This window comes from Chiloscyllium plagiosum, unplaced genomic scaffold, assembly GCF_037043375.1.
Source record: "Chiloscyllium plagiosum isolate Xiang-an unplaced genomic scaffold, Cpla_swu_hap1 HiC_scaffold_2, whole genome shotgun sequence".
Taxonomy (NCBI): Eukaryota; Metazoa; Chordata; class Chondrichthyes; order Orectolobiformes; family Hemiscylliidae; genus Chiloscyllium; species Chiloscyllium plagiosum.
The window spans coordinates 56440307-56450091 of record NW_028270140.1 but is presented as its reverse complement, the minus strand read 5'-3'; positions in this window follow the sequence as shown (position 1 = coordinate 56450091).

Genomic DNA, 9785 nt, shown 5'->3' with positions numbered 1-9785 from the left:
TAAGAATCCATCTCTGAGGCACTCCACAAAGTCTCTTTCTTGAGGCCCAATACCATCCTGATTCTCCCAGTCTACCTGCATGTTAAAATCCCCCATAACAACTGTAGTGACATCTTTGCGACAGGCCAATTTCAGCTCCTGATTTAACTTACATCTGACATCCAGACTACTGTTTGGGGGCCTGTAGATGACTCCCAAGAGGGTCTTTTTACCCTTAGTATTTCGAAGCTCTATCCACACTGAGTCTACATCCCCTGACTCTAGGTCCCCCCGCGCAAGGGACTGAACATCGTCCCTTACCAACAAGGCCACTCCCACCCCCTCTGCCCGTCAGTCTGTCCTTACGATAGCACTTTGAAATAGGTGCTTTGAGTTTTGGGACTGAGCAGATTCTACCAGAATTATTGTAACAAACCTTCAGCAGCATGATGGCATCGCTGACAGATTTGCTAAAGAAGAACACAAAATTTCGGTGGACAGAACAATGCCAGGGGGCATTTGAGAAGTTAAAAGCTCTGTTAACCACAACACCAGTTTTAGCTACACCAAATGTTTTAAAACCTTTTAAAGTTGCAATCAATGCCAGCGATATGAGTGTTGGAGCTGTATTAATGCAGGAGGATGATGGCGGACTTGCAAAGCCAATAGGTTATTTTTCAAAAAACTCAATATACACCAGAGAAGATACTTCATAATCGAAAAAGTGTTATTGAGTTTGGTACAACATTTTAGCGTTCATGTAATGATCAATGTTTCGGAGAGTGTTGTATAGATGGACCACAATCCTCTCAAATTTTTGGAAAGATTTAAAGACAAAAATATGATATTATTTCATCAGAGTCTTATGTTACAGACTTTTAATTTACAAATTGTATATGTTGCACATCGTAAAAATGTTATTGCAGATGCATTATCACGGATTTAAAAGAAAATATGTAGGTAAGATAGAATCTAAACAGTCTAATGTTACATGTGAGTGCAAAACTAATCTGAAAGGTATAATTTAAATTAGATTATGCCCAGGATACTAAAAACCAATTGATTTTGAATTTAACACCTTCGGATGAATGAGATGGTTTGAGTCTTGGGAATTTAAAAGGAAGGGCATTTTGAAAGGTAGTCAGAGCTAACTGCCCATCGAACATGAGCGCCAACTGCCAGTTGAAGAAATAAGCACCTCAATGCTCGCAAATAAATCTCTTTATTAAATGTACCAAGAAATTTTATACAATGACACTCACAAAAAAAGAAAAGTCATAGAAGAAGACCCAGGGAGAAGACAACAGAATCAGAAGGATGAAACAAAACAGCAGATTCGGAAGGATGGAAGGAAGCAGTATATTCAGAAGACCAGAAGTAAGACAGTATAAGAAACTGCATGGACTGTGAGAGATTAAGTTAATTTAATGTATAATATTTGTGTTATTGGAGCAGTATTTTTATAGAGTTGGGGTGATTTAGTGATTTGTTAAGAAAGAGGGGGCTCGAGTTTGTTAATAGTTTTTGTTCAGTGTTCACTGTTAGAGTTAGGAAAATAAATTGTTACTTTTTTCTCTAACAGTGGAAGACAGGGGTTTTCTTTCACTCTCTCACACTTTTAGCAAATTACAAGGCGAGGCGAGCTTTTCTGGGGTGTTAGTTTGAATTAGCAGACTTCCACATTGTAACAACTGTGATATGATCCCTAACCAAAAATGCAACTCGCCCACCTCTTTTGCTTCCTTGTCTATCTCATCTAAAACATCGTTATCCCAGAACTTTAAGTTGCCAATCCTGTCCCTCTTTCAATTGTCGATGTCAGCAAGTCAAAATGAAGAATTGTGACATTTTGTGAAATTTAGTGAGATTTGATGACCCATAGTATCATTAGCACCTGCAGGGAATTGCTGAGAAAACCATTGAATCTGTCTTGATCAGATTTAAAATTTGATGTGCATTGTGAGGTGTTCAATCACAATCTATTACACATGTTAACCTCATGGTAATTCTCGATGTTAGAATATACTACACATAGTAGATTGAATTACAGTTTTAACTTTGTAGGGAGATTTTATTATTGTTAGTTTAAGAAGGTGACCTTATTCTCTTGAAAAGTCCCTGAATCTCATATCTAATTGTACAATTGTTACTGGTCCCTCGCCAGTTCAAACCATAAATTTGGCTGTCTGATCTAGGTTTATGATATAGTTCACAGAAATACTTACGATATCTTCATGAAAACCCTCAATGGCTAACCCACGTGTTCATTTATGTCTCCAAGAGCTCCACTGAAGACTTTCCTCAGTGCTCATAGCTTGGAATGTGGGAGATTGCTGAGCCTCCATTGAGGACATTTCAGATGGTTTTAGTCTGACTGAGCTGGTAATGTGCTATTTAGAAGAGGACTGGAGATGTATCACAGAACCACATAAGTGTAATTGTACAGAAGGAGGCCATTTGGCTCATCAAACCTGTACCTCCTTGTTAAACAATCTCCTGCTTTTTCCTCATATGCTTACATATTAGTTTTATGCAAATAATCATCCACTGTCCTCTCGAATGAACAAATTGATCTGCCTTCACCACACTCCACTGCATTCCGTACCTTAACTATGGGCTAAGTGAAGAAGTTCGTAGTGATCCATCAGTCATGTTATATTCTTGTAAGGAAAGCAGTCCCTCTGCCATGAAGCCAAGACCATTTTTTCAGCTGGAATTACAATGTATCCCAAATGTTTCATGGGGAAGTTTTTTGCATTCAATGTGAATTTATTACGAACCAAGGTAGGAAAATACATGATTTTTTATGCCCTCATTGTTAATCACATTAAATGAAAAATATGCTGTATTTGCTTAAGTTTTAAGTAAGTTTGTAAACTTCAAAACTTCTCAAAACTCGCTAAGCTGGTCAACACTTATCAGATTCCTTCCTAAAGTGTTAAATATTTCAGGCATATTCATCCCCATATTTCAGTGGTGAGGGTATGTTGGAAATAAGACTAAACGAAAAACCGAAAAAACCCTGGATTCTGGAAATTGGAAACAAAAGCTGAAATTGCTGGGAAAACTCAGCAGCATGTGTGAAGAGAAATCAGAGATAACATTTCATGTCCAGTGACCCTCCTTCAGAACATAACTCTGATTTCTCTCCACAGATACTGCCAACCTGCTGAGTTATTCAGCAATTTCTGTTTCTGTGTAGGAAATAATGTTCTCTGTGCAATTTGAAACCTGTGATGTCTTGTTCTCCTATCCTAGTCACTTCATACCAGCTCCCACTGATCCACAGTATGGAGTTCTTCCCTCTTGTTAAATATTTAAAGTACACATGTACCAGGATTTGAGATGGTGCATGCAATGATGAGATCGAGGAATACTGGCTTGCTCTTGAGAAACGTCCATATCTTCAGTATGTGAACCAAAAAGAGGATCAGGACATTTAAACTGTCATACAGAATGTGTCTGGTGATGAGGAGAAAAAATTAAGTAGAAGAAGGGCTTATGCCCGAAACGTCAAATCTCCTGTTCCTTGGATGCTGCCTGACCTGCTGCGCTTTTCCAACAACACATTTTCAGAAAAAATTAAGTGGTAAGCAGCTCTAAGTGATATGCTAGGAGAAAAACTGAGGACTGCAGATGCTGGAGATTAGAGTGAAAAAGTGTGGTGATGAAAAAGCACAGCCGGTCAGGCAGCATCCGAGAAGCTGGAGAGTCGATGTTTCGAGCATAAGCTCTTCATCAAGATATTAGACAAATAGAATCCATACAGTATGGAAACAGGCCATTCAACCCAACAAGTTCACACTGATCCCCCGAGGAGCATGCCACCGAGATCCACCCCTTCCCTGTGCCCCTGCATTGTCCATGACTAATGCACTTAACCTACACATGCCCGAACCTAACATGGCAAATCCACCTAATTTGCATATCTTCAGACTGTGGGAGGAAACTGCAGCACCCATGCAGACATGGAAGAACATGGAAACTCCACACAGATAGTCACCTAACAGTGGAAGTGAACCTGGGTCCCTGGCATAATGAGGAAACAGTGCTAACCAGTGCACCATCCTAGACAGCTGTGGGAAAGGAAGGACTGCAATGAGGAGAAGGAGGTCTGGTGAAGTTCATTAATTGTAGGAGACTGTATGGAAGCATAGAAGATGAGCAGTAACCAATAGGAATAAAATCAGGAATACTTGTGAATTAAGGTATTTGACACACGGGAGTTCCATGTTGAAGTATACAAGACCAGTTGGACCAGTTTCTATTCACCATTTTATGAGTTAATTCTCCTGAGTAATTGGACATGTTAGAGAAATAGGAAGGCAGTGAGTGTATAGTATTGTTACTACAATGACTTGAAATTTTCCATAGCATCTGGAAGTTAAATATCTGGCTGTAGCATAAATAAAGCTCTGAAGGAGTTAATGTTGATGTTGCCTTAGCTCCAACTAGCCTGAGGGTGGAGACAGTGAGTTCTACACTAGCTTTCATGGGGAGTAGAAAAGAATGTAAACATCAGAAGCAGGAGTAAGCAATCACTCGAGCTTGCTCCACCATTTAATATGGCTGATCTCATCTGAGCCTTTAACTCTACTTTCTTCTCGCTGTCCATGATCCTTTTTAACCTGTTATCAATTAAAGTTCTGTCTATCTGCTCTTTAAATTTGTTAAATGTTCCTGCATCCACCACAGTCTGAGCTAGTGAATTCTATGGATTCACAGGTCTTTGAGAGAAGTAATTCCTCTTCATCTCTGTTTTGAATCTGCCACCCCTTGACATAAAATATGATTTCTCTTTCTCTGGATTGCCCCACAAGGGAAAACTTGGCTCTACATTTACATTGTCATTTCCCTGTCATCTCAATTAGATCTCCCATTCTTCTAAACTTAAGTGAGAATAGACCTATGCTGTTCAATCTCTCTGCATAAGACAAGCCGTTCATGTCTGGAATTAATCTAGTGAACAATGTTTTATCTAGTATTGTGCATAGTGATGTCGCATGTTGTGCAGCCATAGAGGTCCACAGCATAGAGAAAAGGCTTTCAGCCCATCGTGCCCATGCAAGTCAAAACAACCACCTCATGATTCTAATCCCATTTTTCAGTACTTGATCCATAGTTTTGCATGCCTTGACATTGCAAGTGCACATCTAGCTGGAATGATAGTGTGGGGAGATGGTTTTAGATTTGTGGGGCATTGGGACCAGGTCTGGGGAAAGGTGGGACCTGTACAAACTGCACGAGTTACACATGGGCAGGACCAGGACTAATATCCTTGGTGGGGTACATGATAGAGTGGTTGGGAAGGATTTAAACTAGTGTGGCAGGAGGATGGAAACCAGAGGAGTAGGGCAGTAGATGCAGAAATTGAGGGAGAGGTAGAAACCAAGGCAAACATGATTAAGAACAAGAACAGGCAGGGAAACGCTGCTGAAAGGAGCAGGGGTGGTGATCTGAAATACATGTGTTTCAATGCAAGGTGTATAATAGGCAAGGTAGATGAAATTATAGCTTTGGTTAGTACTTAAAACTATGGCATTATTGCGATCATGTAAACTTGGCTGAAAGAGGAACAGGACTGGTGGCTAACTCTCCCAGGATTTAAATGTTTCAGGTATGATCAAAGGGAAGTAAAAGGGGTGAGGGTGTTGCATTATAGGTAAAGGAGTATCTCTCAGCTGTAATGAGGGAGGATACATCAGAGGACTCATGCAGCGAGGCAATATAGAGGGAACTCAGGAGTAGGAAAAGTGAAATCAACAGCCAGCAGGAGATAGAGGATAGAATATGTAGACAGATTTTGGAAAGATGTAAAAATAGCAGGGTTGTTGTGGTGAGTGATTTTAACTTCCCCTATATTGACTGGAGCTCACTTTGTGCTATGGGCTTGGATGTAGCACAAGTTTAAAGGACTATTCAGAAGGGTTTCTTGTCATTGTATACAATCAATCCAACCAAGGAAGACATTATACCTAGACCTGGTTTTGGGAAATGAGCCCAGTCAGGTGAGTGAAGTTCAGTGGAAGTAGTGATCATAATACCATGAGTTTTAAGATAATCATGGATAGGGATAACAGCAGTCTTCTGGTGAAGGTGTTAAATTGCAGAAAGACAAGCTACAATAATATTTGGAGATGCCAATATTAGACTGGGGTGTACAAAATTAAAAATCACACAACACCAGGTTATAGTCTAACAGGTTTAATTGGAAGCACTAGCTTTCGGAGCGCTGCTCCTTCATCAGGTGGTTGTGGAGTATAAAGTTACAAGACACAGAATTTATAGCAAAAGTTTACAGAGTGATGTAACTGAAATTATACATTGAAATAGTTACATCACACTGTAAACTTTTGCTATAAATTCTGTGTCTTACAATCTTATACTCCACAACCACCTGATGAAGGAGCAGCACTCCAAAAACTAGTGCTTCCAATTAAACCTGTTGGACTATAGTCTGGTGTTGTGTGATTTTTAACTTTGTACAACAATATTGGTCAGGAACTGGAGAATTTGTATTGGAAATGGCTATTGGAGGGTAAATCCACATCAGACATGTGGGAGTATTTCAAACTGCAGTTGATAAGAGTTCAGGACCTGCTAGAATGAAGGATAGGTATGGTAAGTTAATTGAACCTTGAATGAACAGGGATGTTATGACCTTGGTCAATAAGGTCGAAGAAGATGGACCTGACAAAGCCCTTGAAGTATATAAGGAAAGTAGGAAAGAAATAAGGAATTAGAAGGGCTAAAAGGGGTAATGAAATGTAACTAGCACACAGGATTAAGGAGAATCCCAAGACCTTTTATACAAATATGAAAATCAAGAGTGTAGTTGGCCCACTGAAGGAAAAAGGAGCGAATTTATGTGTGAAGCCAGAAGAGCTAGGTGAGGTCTCAAATGAATGCTTTGTGTCAGTAGTCACCAAAAAGATGGAATTGATGATCTCAGGGGGGGGGGGGGGGGGGATTGTCGAAATTCTAATCCAGGTTGCTATTAAAAAGGAAGAAGTGTTGTGTGACCTAAGAAGTATTACGGTTGGTAAGTCCCTAGGTCCTGATGGGATCTATCCCAGAATATTGAAGCAGGCAAGAGAGCAAATTGCTGGAGCATTCACAGACATCTTCTTTGGCCACAGGTGAGTGTTGTTCCATTGTTTAAGAAGAGTAGCAGGGACAATCCTGAAAAATCACAGGCCTGTGGGCCTCATGTACACGTTAGGGAAATTATTGGAAAAGATATTCAGAGATAAGACCTATATGCATTTAGAAGCAAATAGACTTGTTAGCAATAGACATCATGGTTTTATGCAGGAGAAAACTTCTTTCTATCTCATCTATCTATGCCACTCAATTTTATGATGTGGAGGAGCTGGTGTTGGACTGGGGTGGACGAAGTTAAAAATCACACAAAATAAGGTTATCATCCAACAGGTTTATTTGGAAGCACTAACTTCTGGAGCACTGCTCCTTCATCAGGTAGCTGTGAAGTGGGATCATAGGACACAGAATGAAATGTCATATTGAACAAACCTAGATTGCTGTTAAGTCTTTCATCTTTTAGAATGGGTTGCAGGTTTCAGTTAATTAACATGTAAATCCCAGAACTTCTTTTAAGTCATATTCTCAAGATAACTTAAGGTTTTATAAAAAAAGTGACATCACAGCTCAGACAATGCATTAAAAGTATGAGGTTAGAATCAACATATGAAGAGAAAATGAGGTCTGCAGATGCTGGAGATCAGAGATGGAAATGTGTTGCTGGAGAAGCGCAGCAGGTCAGGCAGCATCTAGGGAACAGGAGAATCGACGTTTCGGGCATTAGCCCTTCCTGAAGAAGGGCTAATGCCCGAAACGTCGATTCTCCTGTTCCCTAGATGCTGCCTGACCTGCTGCGCTTCTCCAGCAACACATTTCCATCTCTAGAATCAACATATCCCAATCTTGAGTTAGACTGGTTCTAGAGTAGCACAGTGGCTCAGTGGTTAGCACTGCTTTCTCACAGCGCCAGGGACCCGGGTTCAATTCCTGCCTTGGGCAACTGCCTGTGTGGAGTTTGCACATTCTCCCCGTGCCTGCAAGGGTTTCCGCCGGGTGCTCTGGTTTCCTCCCACAGTCCGAAAGATGTGCAGGTTAGGTAAATTGGCCATGCTAAATTGCTCCTAGTGTTAGGCAAAGGGGTAAATGTAGGGGAATGGGTGTGGGTGGGTTGCACTTTGGCAGGTCAGTGTGGACTTGTTGGGCTGAAGGGCCTGTTTCCACACTGTAAGTAATCTAAACTGCCTGTAGTGTTAGGTGTAGGGGAATGGGTCTGGGTGGGTTGCTCTTCAGAGGGTCAGTGTAGACATGTTGGGCTGAAGGACCTGTTTCCACACTGTAGGGAATCTAATCTATTTCCAAAGTAAAATTTATAAAATATTACATGCATTGACTGCCTGCAGGTTGTGCATTTTTTGAGCAAAATAGAACGCCTCTGCAAATATAATTCTGCAAATTTATTTCCTCATGATCATAATAAATTATGTCCTCTCTCAATCTCCTCTGCTCTAAGGAAAACAAACCAAATCTGTCCAATCCCTCTTCACAACAGAAACTATCTAGCCCAGGCAACATCCTGGTAAATCTCACCCTCTCCAGTACAATCATATCCCTTCTATAATGTGGATACCGGAACTGCACCAAATACTTGAGTTGTGGCCTGAACGATATGTTATACAATTCCAGCATAAACTCTATGCCTCAATTAATAAAGGCAGTATTCCATATGTCTTCTCAACCACTTTATTCACCTGTCCTGACACCTTAAGGAACTGGTATACATGAAGATCTCTCTGATCCTAAATGCGTTCCAGGATCCTATCATTCATCATGTATCCTCTTGCCTTCTACCCAAATACATCAGCTCATGTTTATCCAGTCTGAATTCCATTTGTGACTGATCAGTCTATCTGACCAGCTGTCTATACTCCCTTTTAGTCTAAGGCTATCTTCCTCACTATTTACCACTCCACTAATTTTCATATTGTCTGTGAATTTGCTGATCCTAAGTTAAATTCTAAATAATTAATATAAAGCACAAACAGCACGGGCTCAACTCTGACCCCTATGGGTCCCCCACTGGACTCAGACTTACAGTTGGAATAATATCCCTCAATCATCACCCTTTGCTTCCTTCTACTCAGCCAATTATGGAACCAATTTGCCAAATTTCCTTTGATTCCAAAGGCTTTTACATTTCTTAGTCTCCTATGTGGGATCTTTAAAAAGTCTTGCTAAAGTCCAAGTAGACTACATCAAAAGTAATACCATCATCTACATACCTGGTCACCTCTTTGAAAACTTCAGTTGGTCAGACATGACCTTCCTTATGTACAGCACCTGATAGTAATAATGCCTGAATAGTAATGTAGCCATACATAATACAATCTTGCAGTAAATCATCTTGTTATCTAAGCACGTTGCCCTTCTATTAAGACTCCACTGCAGTGTATCCTCATTCCTGATGAAGGGCTTTTGCCCGAAACGTCGATATTCCTGCTGCTCGGATGCTGCCTGACCGGCTCTGCTTTTCCAGCTTGACTCTAATCTCCAGCATCTGCAGTCCTCACTTTCGCCTGCAGTGTATCCACTACCACTGATCATTAGATACTGCCCTACACTGATAGCAACCAACTCCTTAAACAAACCTTACTCTGACACACACATTGGCAGAGGTAGCATATGGTGCCAGTGGTGGAAATCAAAGTCAGAACGCACCGGCATTAAGTCCTCGAAAGGGCTTCTTTGAGGGCGTAATTATCTTGGAA